This window comes from Chlorocebus sabaeus, chromosome 4 (assembly GCF_047675955.1).
Source record: "Chlorocebus sabaeus isolate Y175 chromosome 4, mChlSab1.0.hap1, whole genome shotgun sequence".
Classification (NCBI taxonomy): Eukaryota; Metazoa; Chordata; class Mammalia; order Primates; family Cercopithecidae; genus Chlorocebus; species Chlorocebus sabaeus.
Genome location: NC_132907.1, coordinates 56,880,075 through 56,895,190, shown reverse-complemented (window position 1 = coordinate 56,895,190; position 15,116 = coordinate 56,880,075). Strand labels below are relative to the sequence as shown.

At 41.9% G+C, this 15,116-nt stretch overlaps 1 long non-coding RNA gene across 1 annotated transcript in view; it reads left to right on the top strand.

Moving 5' to 3' along the window:
* Window positions 1–1,485: 1,485 nt before the first annotated feature.
* The window catches only part of LOC119621469 (uncharacterized), a 150,669-nt gene continuing 137,038 nt past the window's right edge, over window positions 1,486–15,116 (top strand). The window contains exons 1-2 of the long non-coding RNA XR_005238047.2: window positions 1,486–1,548; window positions 4,646–4,815. This is a non-coding gene — a long non-coding RNA (uncharacterized lncRNA). The remainder of the gene's footprint in view (window positions 1,549–4,645; window positions 4,816–15,116) is intronic.

Here is a 15,116-nt window from a genome sequence, read left to right as displayed (position 1 = left end):
AATACTACATCTAGTTCAACTGAATGAAAATAATCTCCATGGATCAACATGGGTAAGTCTTAAAACATAATGCTGACTAAAAAAAGCAAGGTACGAAAGGGTATACATGGCATTGTATCACTTATGCAAAAATCTAAAAAGTACAAAAGTAATATACATTTTATGAATCTAATTGTATAGTAAAGGCCAGGTGCGGTGGCTCATGCCTGTAATCCCAGCACTTTGGGAGGCCGAGGTGGGCAGATCACTTGAGGCCAGGAGTTTGAGATCAGCCTGGCCAACATGGCAAAACCCTCGAGGCGGGCGGATCACAAGGTCAGGAGATCGAGACCATGGTGAAACCCCGTCTCTACTAAAAAATAGAAAAAAAAAATTAGCCGGGCGCAGTGGCGGGCGCCTGTAGTCCCAGCTACTGGGGAGGCTGAGGTAGGAGAATGGCGTGAACCCGGGAGGCGGAGCTTGCAGTGAGCCGAGATTGCGCCACTGCACTCCAGCCTGGGCCACAGAGCGAGACTCCGTCTCAAAAAAAAAAAAAAAAAAAAAAAAAATACAGAAAAAGTAGCCAGGCAGGGTGGCCCACGCCTGTAAGCCCAGCTACTCAGGTGGCTGAGACAGGAGAATCGCTGCAACCCAGTAGGTGGGGATTGCAGTGAGCCAAGATTACGCCACTGCACTCCAGCCTGAGCAACAGAGTGAGACTGTCTCTCTCGCTGTCTCTCTCTCTCTGTCTCTCTCTCTCTCTCCCTCTCTCTCTCTCTATATATATATATAGTAAAAGCACAAAAACATTTCTTTCTCTCTATATATATCATATTATATATATATATTATGATAAACCCATCTAATTCTTCTCATTCCTAAAGGAAATGAAGAAGTGCTATCCTAAAGCTGGTGTGTATAGATCCTGTGAATGTTTCTGTACTTTTACTATATGTGTATATATTTCTTCATTTCCTTTAGGAATGAGAAAGAACTAGATGGGTTTCAGCTGGATCCATTTTATTTCTACAGGAGAGAACTAAGCAAATGTGGTAAAATGTTAACATTTGTTAAATCTGAGTGGTGCATCCCTAGGTTTCTTTTATACTGCTTTCTGTATGTTTGCAACATTTTATAATTAAAATTTGTCTGTGTGATATATAATAAGGATACACACGTGGAAGAGGCTAGCGGGCACCAAAATATAAACAGCAACTCTATTGGCAAAGTATAGCACAAACTTATTTTCTTTAAGCTTTTCTGTATTTTTAAAATTTATATAGTAAGTATGATATAAGAAATAAAAACAGGACATGTCTTTTTAGGAAGCAACAATGTTGTAGGCAAAGAGTGCTGCAGTGGAGTATGGAATCTGCTCCTATGTGACACTGGTTGATTCACGTAGGCACTTTGTGGCAGTTTCCTCACCTGCACGGTGGTTTTATGGGCCACGGGCTCACTAAACCGACTTATTCTTCCTGGTAACCTGCATACAGACCTCCCAGGCCCTGGTGTGAAGGTGGCTCTGTGACTAACTCTTGCTGGTGGAGTGGGAGGAGGCAGTTAGAAGTAAGTGAGCCTGCTCTGAAGTTTCTCTCTGCCTTCTGTCTGCTGTATGGATGCAGTCTGGGGCATCCTGAAATCCTTTGTTGAGATGGTGGAGCCACAGCAGGGGAGGAGCCTGGATCCCCATGTGTCACCACTGGCGTGAGAGAGGCCCAGCCAGAAATATATCCCTTGAATTTTGTGAGAGCAAGAAGTAAACTTTTGGGCTAGTTTGTTACAGCAGTTAGACTACTCTGACCGATACAGGCTCCATCTGTCAGATCCCTTCAAGTTCTGATATTCTGTGAATGCCAGAGGCCCTTGGTTTAAAGCTGTCTCTCCATTCATTTATCTCTTGATGAAGTTCACTAGTCTCAGGGACAAACTTATCTAAACCAGCAATTTGGACATGTCTGAAAGAAAGAAACTGGTGTAATAACAAGTGAGTTGAAAAGATAAAAGACAGTGGCCAGAAGACCAGGGGAAAATCCAGAACTTAGTAAGTCTGGGCTGTGCATGGCTTGAGGCTAAGGACAAGAACTTGAACATTTTTTATCTCTTTATAACCCTTCAGTTTTACAGATTGTAATCTCTTAATCAATACCTGTTGGATAAATGAATACATGTGTAGGAAGCTGCAATCAGTGATAGCCACATACCTTGAAAAGCCACTGCTGCTTAATTTCTAGAGTTATTGACCTTTTAGTTTCATGAAGTGAGTAAGAGCACATGATCTGGAGTCGGAGGGGTCAGGCAGGCTGGGTGAGAATCCCAGCTCTGCCTCTTCCTTAGCCTTTCCAAGCCTGTTTTCTTAGACATAAAATAGGGATAAAAATGCTATAAAACCCATAGTCATTTTGAGGATTAAAGGAGTTAGGTAATGCAGGTGAAGCACAGGCCTGCTCCACAGTTGAGTAACTTGGATTTATGACATGGATTCAAGGTGACCCTAAGTTAAATCAAGATAAGACTCCCACTGGGCTCAGTGGCTCATACCTGTAAACCCAGCACTTTGGGAGACTGAGACAGGAGGGTTGCCTGAAGCCAGGAGTTTGAGACCATTCTGGGCAACATAGCAAGACCCTGTCTGTACAAAAAAAAAATGTAAAAATTAATCAGGCATTGTGGTGTGCACTGTAATCCCAGCTACTTGGGAGGCTGAGGTGGGAGGATCACTTGAGCTCAGGAGTTTGAGGCTGCAGTGAGCTATGATCGTGCCACTGCACTCCAGCCTGGGTAACAAAGCAAGACGTCTGTCTCTAAAACAAAACAAAACAAAAACAAAAACAAAAAATATGACAACTGTCTACCTCTCCTTACCTAGTTCTCCCACAGGCACTAGCTAAGTCAGCACAGGTGTTGGCCTTGACAAGATTAGCATTGCATTGGTAGAATGCTGCAAAATGGCCTTCTTAAAGTACCGTTACATCATCCTTGCTGAAGTAATCAATGATTCTCATGGAACAAGAGCACAGGAGGTGAGACAGCACTGTTTCCTAATGCAGATGCCCTTCAGGGTCACTCCCTGGCTGAATGACCTAGAGAAGGGGACTCAAATGCATTTTCTCATCTCTGAAGTCGGGGGAGAACACCTGCCTGCCATGCCATTTACTGTGAGGGTGAAACCAGTGTTCCTGAAGCTCATGGCCTGGCACAGAAGGGAGCTCCTGGGTGTCAGTTCTCCCTCTTCATGTCACCTCTTTGAAACCCAGCCCTAGTTGAAGTTCAGATGATATTTCTCTAGTTTTTATGCAGAACACCGTCATTTTTGGTAAAATTCACCTACATTTTGGGAAGCATTCCCACCACCTCCCCATCCCCAACCTTCATTTACTTGAAGGGAAATAGAATCTATCTGGTTTTGATTCATTTACACTCCACTCGTTAGCATTAGTTTGTAAGCATCAGCTAACATCCAAGTAACCCTTGGAACCTTGTTCTAAAGGCTGCATTTTTAAGTTTAGAAAGTTTATTTTTCTTTCTTTCTTTCTTCTTTTTTAAAAAAAATGCTAAAAGGAAGCTGGACTTCAGTACTAGTTTGAGTTTGGGTTTATTTTCTGTGTATGACTGGCTTCCAACAAATTTGGCTAAAAAAAAAAATACACTTTGCCATTCCAGGTTTTACAATTTCAGCTCAGTTGAATTTACTCTCGAAAAAAGTTTTCATATTCTAACCCAAGGGAAAGTTTTTGTGTTCTGTTGCTGTTTTGCTGGATCATGGAATTGTTACCTTTTCAAGATCTTTGGTTTGCCACTCAAATGAAAAAAAAAAATGAAGACCTTTACTGCATATTTGCATGATATTGGCTTTCTGTTGACCTTACCTTTATTTGATTTGGTAGAGGGTTTTGGTAGAAATTGGAAGAAGTTTCATTCATGAAGACAGACTTGGGAAATTACATACAATTATCCAAGCCTATACTCAACAAGAGGAAAAACAGAAAGAAGCTGGATGCTTCCCTTGGAGTGGAGGGTTTCTCAGAGGTTTCTATTGAGCAGGACACTCACTCTCTACCGTATCATTTTACCCACCAGGCCTGTATAATAAACACAACCTTAAGACAGTGCAGTCTACTTTCCGTTGTGTAGTAATAGGCTTCATCTGCTCTTTCTAGCTAACAATTGTTCATTGTTCATGCTGCCTCAAGGTTTAGAAACCAGAATTTCTCCCCGGTTCCCAGGAAACTGAAAACAAAGAAGGAGGTAATTTCCACGTGTGTAGCAGGCACTCCATTTGTTAAAGGTCTCAAGTCGTGTATCTGTGTTTTTTAGATGAGTCTGTAACAGATTTGATTTTTGTGTAAACCTCAGACAGGAGATAAAGTCTTCTCCTGGATTTCCATTTAGGTTGTTTGAGGCTCAAATGAGCTTTCTGGACAGACTTGGTAAGTATTGTTAAGTTTGACTAAAGTACTCATTTCCAGATGAAGAAGATGCATTTGTGATTTCATAAGGGTATCAGTACATCTTAATCTTCTAGTCCTCTACCTTGCTACTGTCCAGAGCCGGTGCATAAAATGTCACAGTGATAATTTTTATCTCCATCTTAATTATGAACATTTTAAGCTAAGGGAGACAGACTCATAAGTATCACATTGGTTTTCTTTGTTCATATACCTAGATTTTCATATGGTCAAAATACCCACGGAATATATGAGTGGCAGCAGTAAACAGTCCTTGAAGTTCTTGGTTGTTTAACTTGACTATTGGTGAGGCCCAGTGAGGCCCTGTCTGCTCCAAGCAAATTACATAAAAAAGATGTGAATAAAAACTCATCAAATACTAACAGAGGTGAGATCTGGGAGGAGTGGAGTTACATTTATGATCTGTTTGTTTTCTTTTTCTTACTTCTCTGAATTTTTATGCAGTGAGTGTATGTGTGTATATGTGTGTGTATTTTAAGTTTTTGTTTACAAAAAAGATGAATATATATTTGTTTTTTTAAAAAATCAAGCTATATAGAAATATATAGAGTAAAATGCATAAGTTCTTTTTATTCATCCTCTAACCACATTCTGCTTTCTAGAGACCATAATTGGTTTGCGTGTAAATTTCCAGACCTTTTCTCTGTTTTATCTGTATAATTGTTAACATTATATTGAAGAGTGAGACTCCATACAGTACAGGTAGAAAACAGTTTCCCTTGCTGTCTCTATAAATATAATATGCAGATTCGTTCTCACTGTCTCGGACAATCATGTAGAATAACAACTCCTCCAGTCCCTTCACGTCCCACCCATCACCCCAGGCACTCTTCCTCTTGGTGCACCTAGTGGGTTCCGGCAGTTCGTGGGCAGCTGCTGACAGATGCAGGTGCTGGCTGGGGAGAGGAAAAGCTGGCCCTCCACCCAGTAGGTGTGTGTGTGTGAATGTGATCAAGAGATAGGAAGGTTGTGGGTGGAGTGTTGTCAACCTCTCTACGGCGGGAGGGGGGGTCCTTTTAAAGACCATCCTGGCTGGTTCCCTTGCATATGGCGTAAGGGCAAGACTGATGCACTCTGGCTACTGCTGCTGGGAGGCGTGCAGTCTGCTGCACTGCAGCTCTCTCAGTGCCTGGGCCTCCGCACGCAATTTGCAGCCTCTTGCTAGTAGACGATCTTTGGTCTTGAATTAAGTGCCAGTCTATACTTGGCAGACTCCAGCATTCAGGGAGATCTCCTCGAAACTTCTTTTACTTAGAAAGAGGTAAATGTGGAAACACCACCACACCCCGAAAAATCATTCCAAAGAAATTCTCTCAGCATTTTCAGTTTCAGTCCTTTTACAGCCTTGAGGTGAGTGATAGGCTAATGGTTGCAGCTGTCTCCTTTTCAAGTCCTGTCTAGGTGGTCTAGAAACTCATTTTAGAATGCGAGACCACTAATTGCCTCTTGCTTTGTTCTGGGTCTTCTGGGGCCTTAGACAAAGCTGAAAAAGAGTCTCCTTTTCACATTTTGTTATAGACCTAGGTAAATCATTGTTTTTCCATAAGTTGGAACATATTAATATTCTGTAAGTTGTTATCTTAATTGTCAATATATCAGTCTTTTCATATCGGAAGATGTTGAACTGTCTCATTCTTTTTAATGGCAGTGTAATAGTCCATTGGGTAGATAAACCAGAGTTTATGTAACCATTTCTCTTTTGATAGGCTAATTCTAATTTTTTGCTTTTACAAGTAATGCTGCTATAATTTTTAAATTCACGTGCGTGTGTGTGTGTGTGTGTGTGTGTACATGAAGTATAGCCAAAGGTAGGTACTAGAAAAATTTTGCAAGATACTACCAAAGTGACTCCAGGAGAGTTGTATGAATTTCTGCTTTCTCCAGCAGTGCTTAAGAGTGAACATTTCCCCACACCTTCACTACATATTTTCATTGTTTTTAATCTTTGCCATTTTAGAGGCTAACAGTGATCTCATTATTTTATTCCATTATTTTCTTGATTATTAATGAGGCAAGACTTTTTTCTCGCCTTTGTCCATTTGTATCTGTGCTCTGTGAATTGCCTATCACATATCCTTAATCCAGTTTGGGGTTCTGGGTCTTTCTCAGCCCCTTGTAGTTTAAATAAGGATAAGATGGCAAAATAATGAAACAGAGACAAATTGTAGTGACTTGCTGAGAACCCTGGTCCCACTCCATGGGGACAAGAAATGGCGGAAGTTCTACAGCTCAGACTATATCACTTGTTCCCCTCAAAACTGTTCACAAGTCTGAATCTGAAACATAGGCTAAATCTTCTCTTCCTTCAAACTGACACATATACTTTTATTAATAACATTTTAGCCAATTCCTTGTATTTGACTGAGAGTGTGTGTGCAAACTTATTTTGAATCTGAAGCCTAACAGGTTGCATTTATGCCTCTTTGTCTCTTCTTAATTCTACACATATTAAAAATTACTAAAGGCATATCGTATTTCAAGAAAGAAAACAAAGAAGATTTTTCAGAGCACCTAGCAGCCATGGCAACATGCCTTTACAAGGGGCATGTACTCTGCTAAAAAATATTCCATTTACAGGTAATGACAGACATTTGCCAAACAGCCCCAAGCTAACCCAAGAAAGAATGGGCAGATGGTTTGAGGTGTGTCAGGAATAGGATTTACAAAATAAGATTATGGTTATGCTGGAAAGTAACAGCAATGGTTGTAAACAAATGGAACAGACTTACTTTTTGCCACGGGGCAGAGGAAGAAAGGGGTTCTGCATTGCTGCTTGTGAACTAGAGTTGGCTTGCTTAGATACACAGCTCTCTGGGATTTTATGTATGTTGTTAGGCACTTGTATAAGCCACATGACTGGGCCTCCAATTGAGTTTCTTCTAATCTGAAGCAGGGAAACTTCAATCTAGTTCTAGAAGCCCCTGCTGGTGTTGGCCCTGTCTTGGTTGTGTCTGGCAAATGAATCTGCATCCTTCTCCACGTGGATTTAACTATCATACCAGTTATAGACTATCAGTTGAGAAGACACTGGAGAGAACCAGCCTGTTTATTCCTGAATGTATATTTTTGGCTGCGGGAATTAGTCATAACAGAGGAAGGTACAGAACACCTCCCAATATGATAGATCTATTTGCTCATCAGCCCAAATCCTGGACCTTGAAGTGGTAATGAATGAGTCTGCCTCTGCCCTGAATTAAAAAATCTCAGCTCTCTCTTTTCCAATTAAATTAAGATTTAGAAAGATAATGCTTCCCCTCTTGGGAGCATTTGGGCATTTTCCAAAGAAACAGAGAGAGGGTTGTCAAAGGGGATTTGCTGACAATGACATGAGAAGAAGGTGATGACAAAGAAAGACTGAAGGTCTCAGACTTCGGGATGGGGTCGAAGCTGTCTCACCTGGTTAGGAAGTGTCACCGTGCAAGTGAAGGGTGGAATTTGGCTTTTAGAATACATTTCCATTAGCCCTGGAGTTTGACAGCTAGCTCCTGATGGCAGCAAAGCATGTGAGGCCTCCCAGTTGGCAAGGCTGATCTCTGACTAATGGGGAAAAATTACCCAATAAGAATTAGCAATCTTACATCACTGATCAGAATCCTTACATTGCCCTTCATGTGGGGAAAAGGATGAGACTTTCAAAAGGAGTTGGACTGGTTTTAACATGGCCTGTTGGTCACCGAGACAGGAAACATTTAACATGAATTAGATGCATTTGGAGTTTGTTTGACTTATCTTGAGCCTAAGGTTTCCAGGTATTAGTGGTATTGAGCACTCATTTAGTGCTTTTATGTATTTTTTAGAAAGTGCCCTCTCATTATTTCTGGGTAGATACAATTGGCCCTGTTTGATCTTGTTCTTTATTTGTACCAGATTTTTCAACTTAACACTTTTGGAGAAGTGGAATCTCTTGAGTGTTAAACTAAGAAAACCAGTGTTGGATGAGTGTCCCAAAAGAGAACAGTGTTGTTATCATAGGCTGAATTGATCCCAGATGGATTCTGGAATGAAAGGATTAACAATGATGTAAAAATGGCCTAAGCACGTGATAGTATACAATACTGAGTCTTTGAAAGTAGGCTTGGCCACAGCCACATGTGTCTTCAGAGTTGGAGGTTAGATACCATTTACTTTGGACTTTGGATGGCATATAGTGGTCAGAATGATTTAAAAATGTTGAGTTAGGCTGGTGTTGAAAGATGGCATAATTTGAGAACAGATACAGCAAAACAAGGCAATGAACTTGCCATCCTCTTAAATGATGTCAGCAGTGAGAAGCCTCGGGCCATGGGCCAGGACAGAGGAGGCTTAGCTTCTTTTTCTTGTCTTCTTAGATTGTGTTGAGAAATCCTGCTCTTGAGCATGTGCTACTGTGTCTTTTGGAAGACAATAATAGCTGGGCAGAGGAAAATGTTGTTGTGGCTTTTTGACCCCTCTCTGACCAGGACAACAAATATAATGACGATAATAAAAATACCCAGAGCACATCCTTATTTATCTCTTCATGGGAAGTCATAAGACTGAAAGGGGCTTTTATTTAGTGGGTTCTACCAGTGGGAAGATATTCAGACAACACTGAACCCACACGTTTGACTCTGGACCAGAGGCTGCATGTCTGACCCCAGGTAGGTATCCTGAGCAGACTGCATGGTTAGATGGAATGATCTCTTCTCTATTGTCTTTTAAGGGGTATGTGATCTGTATACTTACAATGAACTTTTCAAGACACAGGCTACAAAATGCACTGGCTAAGAAATGACTAGGAACCAAGGGCAGAATGGGGATAAAGTGAATTCCAGCAAAATGCTGTCCCTTCAATAAGTCTTACTGGAAGGCCCAAGTGGCCAACTGGAATACCTCCATGGGATACAGCAAGTATGGGGCTTTGGGAAAACACACACACACACACACACACACACACACACGGCCTACTTTAGCACAGACCCAGCCATTTGTGAATCAAGATTTCTTGGGGGAGATTTCTGAGTCTGAGACCAGTGGTTCATTATGCTAACCAGGTTGCACACTAGAATAATCTGGGAATATTTTGGCAAAAAAAAAAAAAAAAAAACCCAAAAAAACCAAAAAACCATTTTCCCAGACCCTATCCCAGACCAATTCAATCATAATCTCAGGATTTCAGGGCACTGATAATTTTTTTTTTTTTTTTTTTTTTTTAAATACAGAGTCTCACTCTGTCACCCAGGCTGGAGAGCAGTGGCATGATCTCAACTCACTGCAACCTCCACCTCCTGGGCTCAAGTGATTCTCTTGCCTCAGTGTCCCGAGTAGCTGGGATTACAGGTGCATGACACCATGTGTGGCTGATTTTTTTGTATTTTCAGTAGAGATGGGGTTTCACCATGTTAGCCAGCCTCAAGTGATCCCCCTGCCCAGGCCTCCCAAAGTGATGAGATTACAGGCGTGAGCCACTGCTCCAGGCACTGATAATTATTTTTAAAGCTCCCAAAGTGGTTTTAATGTGTGACCAGGAGAGAGAACCGTTTTCTTGGTTAGCAGTTTGCTGAGATGGTTACAGACAGTCTCTCTTCTCTTCCAGATTCACTAGAAATTGCCATTAGACTCTAGGCTTCCTGAGGGAAGGGTTCACCTTATATAGCATTTGGTTTTCCACAGCATCTAATTTTCAAGGGATAATTGTGAATGTATTTGCATCAGAAAGGGGAATCTATTCATTGCTAGTAGTTTTCCAGGCTGTCAGTCAGGGCACCGGGTTCTGTCATCAGCTTTCCCATTCATTAGGTGGAGGACCTAGGGGTAGGTCCAGATAAAATACAGGATGCCTAGCTAAATTTGAATTTTAGATAAACAATCAATAATTGTTTTGTATGCATATATCTCATACACGATTTGAATATGTATTTTTATTTGCTCAATCTGGCAACCCTATCCCGGGATATCTTCTTAGTCTCAGATTATTCACTTGTAAACTAAGGAATGAAGCTGTCAGAGATTAAACAATTTCATTTGAAAAGAAAAAAATTTAAAGAAATTAGAATCACTTTTATAAACTTAAATTGAAGTTTGACAAATTCCTTGTTTGCACGCCATTTAGGATTTCCAAAAGCAGGTTTTTCAGTGGAGTGTCTAGGTATTCATAATGGTGACCAGACAGGCATACACTAGAGTTATTATAAAAGCACTTATTTTTCTCCATATAATGGTGTTTGTTTAGATTTCAAGGGAGTCTTTCAGGTTATTTGTTTAACACTGAAATGTGGTCTTTTCAGTTTCTTTAGCGGTTGGAGACATTTGATTTTGAAAAACCCCTCTCTCATCAATTAGTATCTTCATTTCTAAGCATACAAGAGGGTCTCTAGTTAGCTAAAGGTATCTTTTTTTTCACAAGCAAATGGAAATTTTTTGTCTTTCAGACCAAACTTAATGTGTATATGTGTCTGCACTTGTGTGTGTGAAATTTGTCCCACTTTATTGAATGCTCCCATATGCAGCAGTTCTAGAGTTCTAATACCTTATCACAAAGTATGTGTGTTCAGAATTTGTGGGTTCTTGGTCGTGCTGACTCCAAAAATGAAGCCACAGACTGTCGAGGTAAGTGTTACAGCTCTTAAAGGTGGCGCATCTGGAGTTGCTCCTTCTGATGTTTGGATGTGTTCAGAGTTTATTCCTTCTGGTGGGTTCGTGGTCTTGCTGGCTTCAGGAGTGAAGCTGCAGACCTTTGCGGTGAGTGTTACAGCTCACGAACATGACGTGGACCCAAAGAGTAAGCAACAGAAAGATTTATTGTAAAGAGCGAAAGAACAAAGCTTCCACAGTGTGGAAGGGGACCTGGGCAAGTTGCCACTGCTGGCTTGGGCAGCCTGCTTTTATTCCCTTATCTGACCCCACCCACATCCTGCTGATTGGTCCATTTTACAGAGAGCTGATTGGTCCGTTTTGACAGAGTGCTGATTGGTGTATTTAGAATCCCTGAGCTAGACACTGAATTATGATTGGTGTGTTTACAATCCTTTAGCTAGACACAGAGTGCTAGACAGAAAAGTTCTCCAAGTCCCCACTAGATTAGCTGGATACAGAGTACTGATTGGTGTATTTACAAACCTTGAGCTAGACACAGGGTGCTGTTTAGTGTATTTACAATCCCTAGGCTAGACATAAAGGTCTCCAAGTCCCCACTAGACTCAGAAGCCAGGCTGGCTTCACCTAATGAATCCCGCACCAGGGCCATGGGCAGAGTTGCCTGCCAGTCCGGACACCTGCACTCCTCAGCCCTTGGGCGGTCAATGGGACCGGGCACCATGGAGCAGAGGGCGGCGCCTGTCGGGGAGGGTTAGGGTTAGGCACGGGAGACCACAGCCGGGATAGGGGGGCTCCGGCACGGCGGGCTGCAGGTCCTGCTCCGCCAGGAGGTGGCTGAGGCCCAGTGAGAATTCGAGGGCGGTGCGGGCGGGCCAGCAGTCCTGGGGAACCCGGCGCACCCTCCGCAGCTGCTGGTCCGGGTGCTAAGCCCCTCACTGTCCGGGGCCGGCAGCACCCGCCGGCCGCTCAGAGTGCGGGGCCCGCCTAGCCAGGGCCTACCCGGAACTCGCGCTGGCCCGCGAGCGTTATGCGCAGCCCCGGTTGCTGTCCCCGCCTCTCCCTACACACCTCCCCGCAAGTAGAGGGAGCCGTCTCAGGCCTCAGCCAGCCCAGAGAGGTGCTCCCACAGTGCAGCGGCGGGCTGAAGGGGTCCTCAAGCGTGGCCAGAGCGGACGCGGAGGTGGAGGAGACGCTGAGAGCGAGCGAGGGCTGCCAGTACGTTGTCACCTCTCATATGCATATATACAATTGTCCAGTGCTAAGATGAAGGGAATAAGGTCTCTGCAAATTAGAGAATCATTAAAATTGGAATTTCCAAGTGAGCTTTTCCATGTCTTAAATTTTGGGGAACGGAATGAGACAGATGTCCAAGGAAGGTAATTAGCAGTTTACCTATTCTTTTAAAAACAATCTCACAACTTTTGTAAGACAAAGACATTCCTAGTTTCACTCCACATTTAATAACCTGGAGTTGGGAAAGCTTTCAAGGACTGATGAGGGTATGTTTTATATGGCGACCAGAGGGAAATCTGGGGAGTTTTTAGATCAAAAAACGCAGTTGCTATGGTTTGAATATGATTTGCTTCTACCAAAAACTGTATTGAGGCTTGGTTCCCAATGTGGCAGTGTTGGGAGGTGGTGCCTTAAAGAGGTGATTAGGTCTTTAAGATACATTAATGTCTTTCTCTGGAGATGGAGGGTTAGTTGTCTTGGGAATGGATTACTTCCCTCAAGAGCACGTTGTTATAAATTGAGGTTGCCACATGTGTCTTGCTCTTTTTTCCATGCACCTGGTTCCCCTTCCATTTCTCTGCCATGTTTGAGGCAGCATGAGCCTCTCATCAGAAGCCACCAGATGTGGCTGCTAAATCTTGAACTTCTCAGCTTCTAGAACTGTGGGCTAAATAAACCTATTTAAAAAAAATAAATTACCCTATCTCAGATCTTCTTTTAGAACAACACAAAATGAACTACAACAATGTCAACATTACAAATGAGAGAAATGTTAAAATATGTTTTAAAAATGACTTCTATAATACCTATGAGAATCTGCCATTTTCTGTTATTTTAAGAGCCAGGCCAAAGGAAGAATAAAGGTCACTGAATCCACTGGATTGGAATGCCTTTACTGTCCTCCAGTCTCTCTTCCCTCCCATAAGGAGAAACATTTAGGGATTGTGCACTTTCTGATTACTCTCTTCTTCCCAATTAGGGTGCTCAATGGACAATGTTATATATCCCAACCTCTTCCTTGCCGTTTCCCCTCCCTGATGTTTCTTGGGACCAGATACCACAATCTGGCATAGCCTACTCTTGTGGCTGGTTAACAAGTCTCTCAAAATATTCTACTCCTTGCTGTTTGTTTCTACTTTAATACCTCCACTTCTAATTCTACTTCAAAAACATTATACAATACTATGTGCTAAGCCTTATGCCAAACATTTTATATGCATGATCTCATTTAATCTGCACAATAATCCTATGAAGTAGATATAACTCTCTTCAATTAATGGATGGGAATTATGTGGCCTATAGAAGTTAAATACTTTTCTCAAGACCACAGAGGTCCTAAAAGGCACCAGTAGAATTTGAACCCAGGGCTCTGAAGTTTTTGATCACTATGTTATACTAAGATAAGCTAAGGGCAGTGGTTCATGCCTGTAGTATCAGTAACTTGGGAGACTGAGGCAGGGGGATTACTTGAGGCCAGGAGTTCGAGACCAGCCTGGACAACATAGTAAGACCTTGGTCTCTACAACAGTAACAACAAAATGAGCCAGATATGGTGATGTGTGCCTGTAATACCAACTACTTGGTAGGTTGAGGTGGGAGGATCGCTCGAGCCCAGGAGTTTGAGGCTGCAGTGAGCTGTAATTGTGCCACTGCACTCCCAGGGCAACAAGTGAAACCCTGTCTACAAAAAATCCGAAACAAAACAAAACAAAACCCGAACTAAGATACTAGTTCTGTAATGAAAGTGACATTAATTTTTAATGACTAGTGATTATTATTTTTATGCAACATTTTTTGAGTACTTACTATGTGTCAGTCACTGTGATGGGTGCTTTATTGATCATCTCATTTGTACCAGGGTTAAGCAGAATTATAATATACTCTAAAGATAAGGGATGAGACTCAACATGTAACTTTTTCAAAGTCATACAGTTGAAAAAAAGCAGACCTAGGAGCCCAGACCGTAAGTATTTATCTCAGACTCTCGTGCTGTTCTCTTTCTAACCCTCTTCTTTGAGAGTCTTCCAGTTACTCCCAGTTACAGTGCAGAAGAATTTGAATCCAAGAGGCTGTTCTTCCACCAATGGGTTTCTGTCTGCCTTTCTTCTCTTTCAGGGCTGGAGTAGAATCATTGCAGAGGTATCTGTGCATGCTGTTGAGTGTGGCACTAATGCTGCCTGTCCTGAAATAAACTTGGATTAGCTATCCAAGATGGCATTAACTACCCTTGAAATGAAATGACCTTTCCCTTGGGCTCATTGAGTGAGGCCGTTGTTATCAATGAAGACATGCTTGAGGCTGTGCTAAGGGAAGAATGCTCCACCTTCTTGGAGCCTGATGTGACCAACATGGTTCTACAAAAATATCAAGTCAAAGATTTGATCTTAAAGGGAAGGAATCTGATCTTAGCAAAATGAAAATGGTTCAGTAGGTGGCTTCTAAAGATACTGTGAAACTTGTGAACTTGGTTGTTAAATGGGACATTTAGAAGGTGATATGGTGTATGGTGATCATATGTCCTGGTTGATGCCTGTTTTATTTCAATATAATTAACAGTGGTTATTCACTTTCATCCTCAATAGTGTCCTGGTTTGGATGATAAGCTATATGTTTCCCTGTCTAACAGAAGCAAAAAACTAAATGCTATAGTTTGTTCATCCATTCATTTATTCATTCAACAAATATTTATTGAGTTTCTACCTACTCTGTACTAGACACTGCTATGAAAGTTAAACAGATGAGCTGCCTGTCTTCACTGGAGATTAAAATTTAGTAGTGGAGATTGAAAAGTAACATGTAAACGAAGGAATAAATCGATTATTAGAAGCCGTGATAGGAATTATGATGGAAATATCTGTGAAGGAGAAAAGAGTGGCAGAG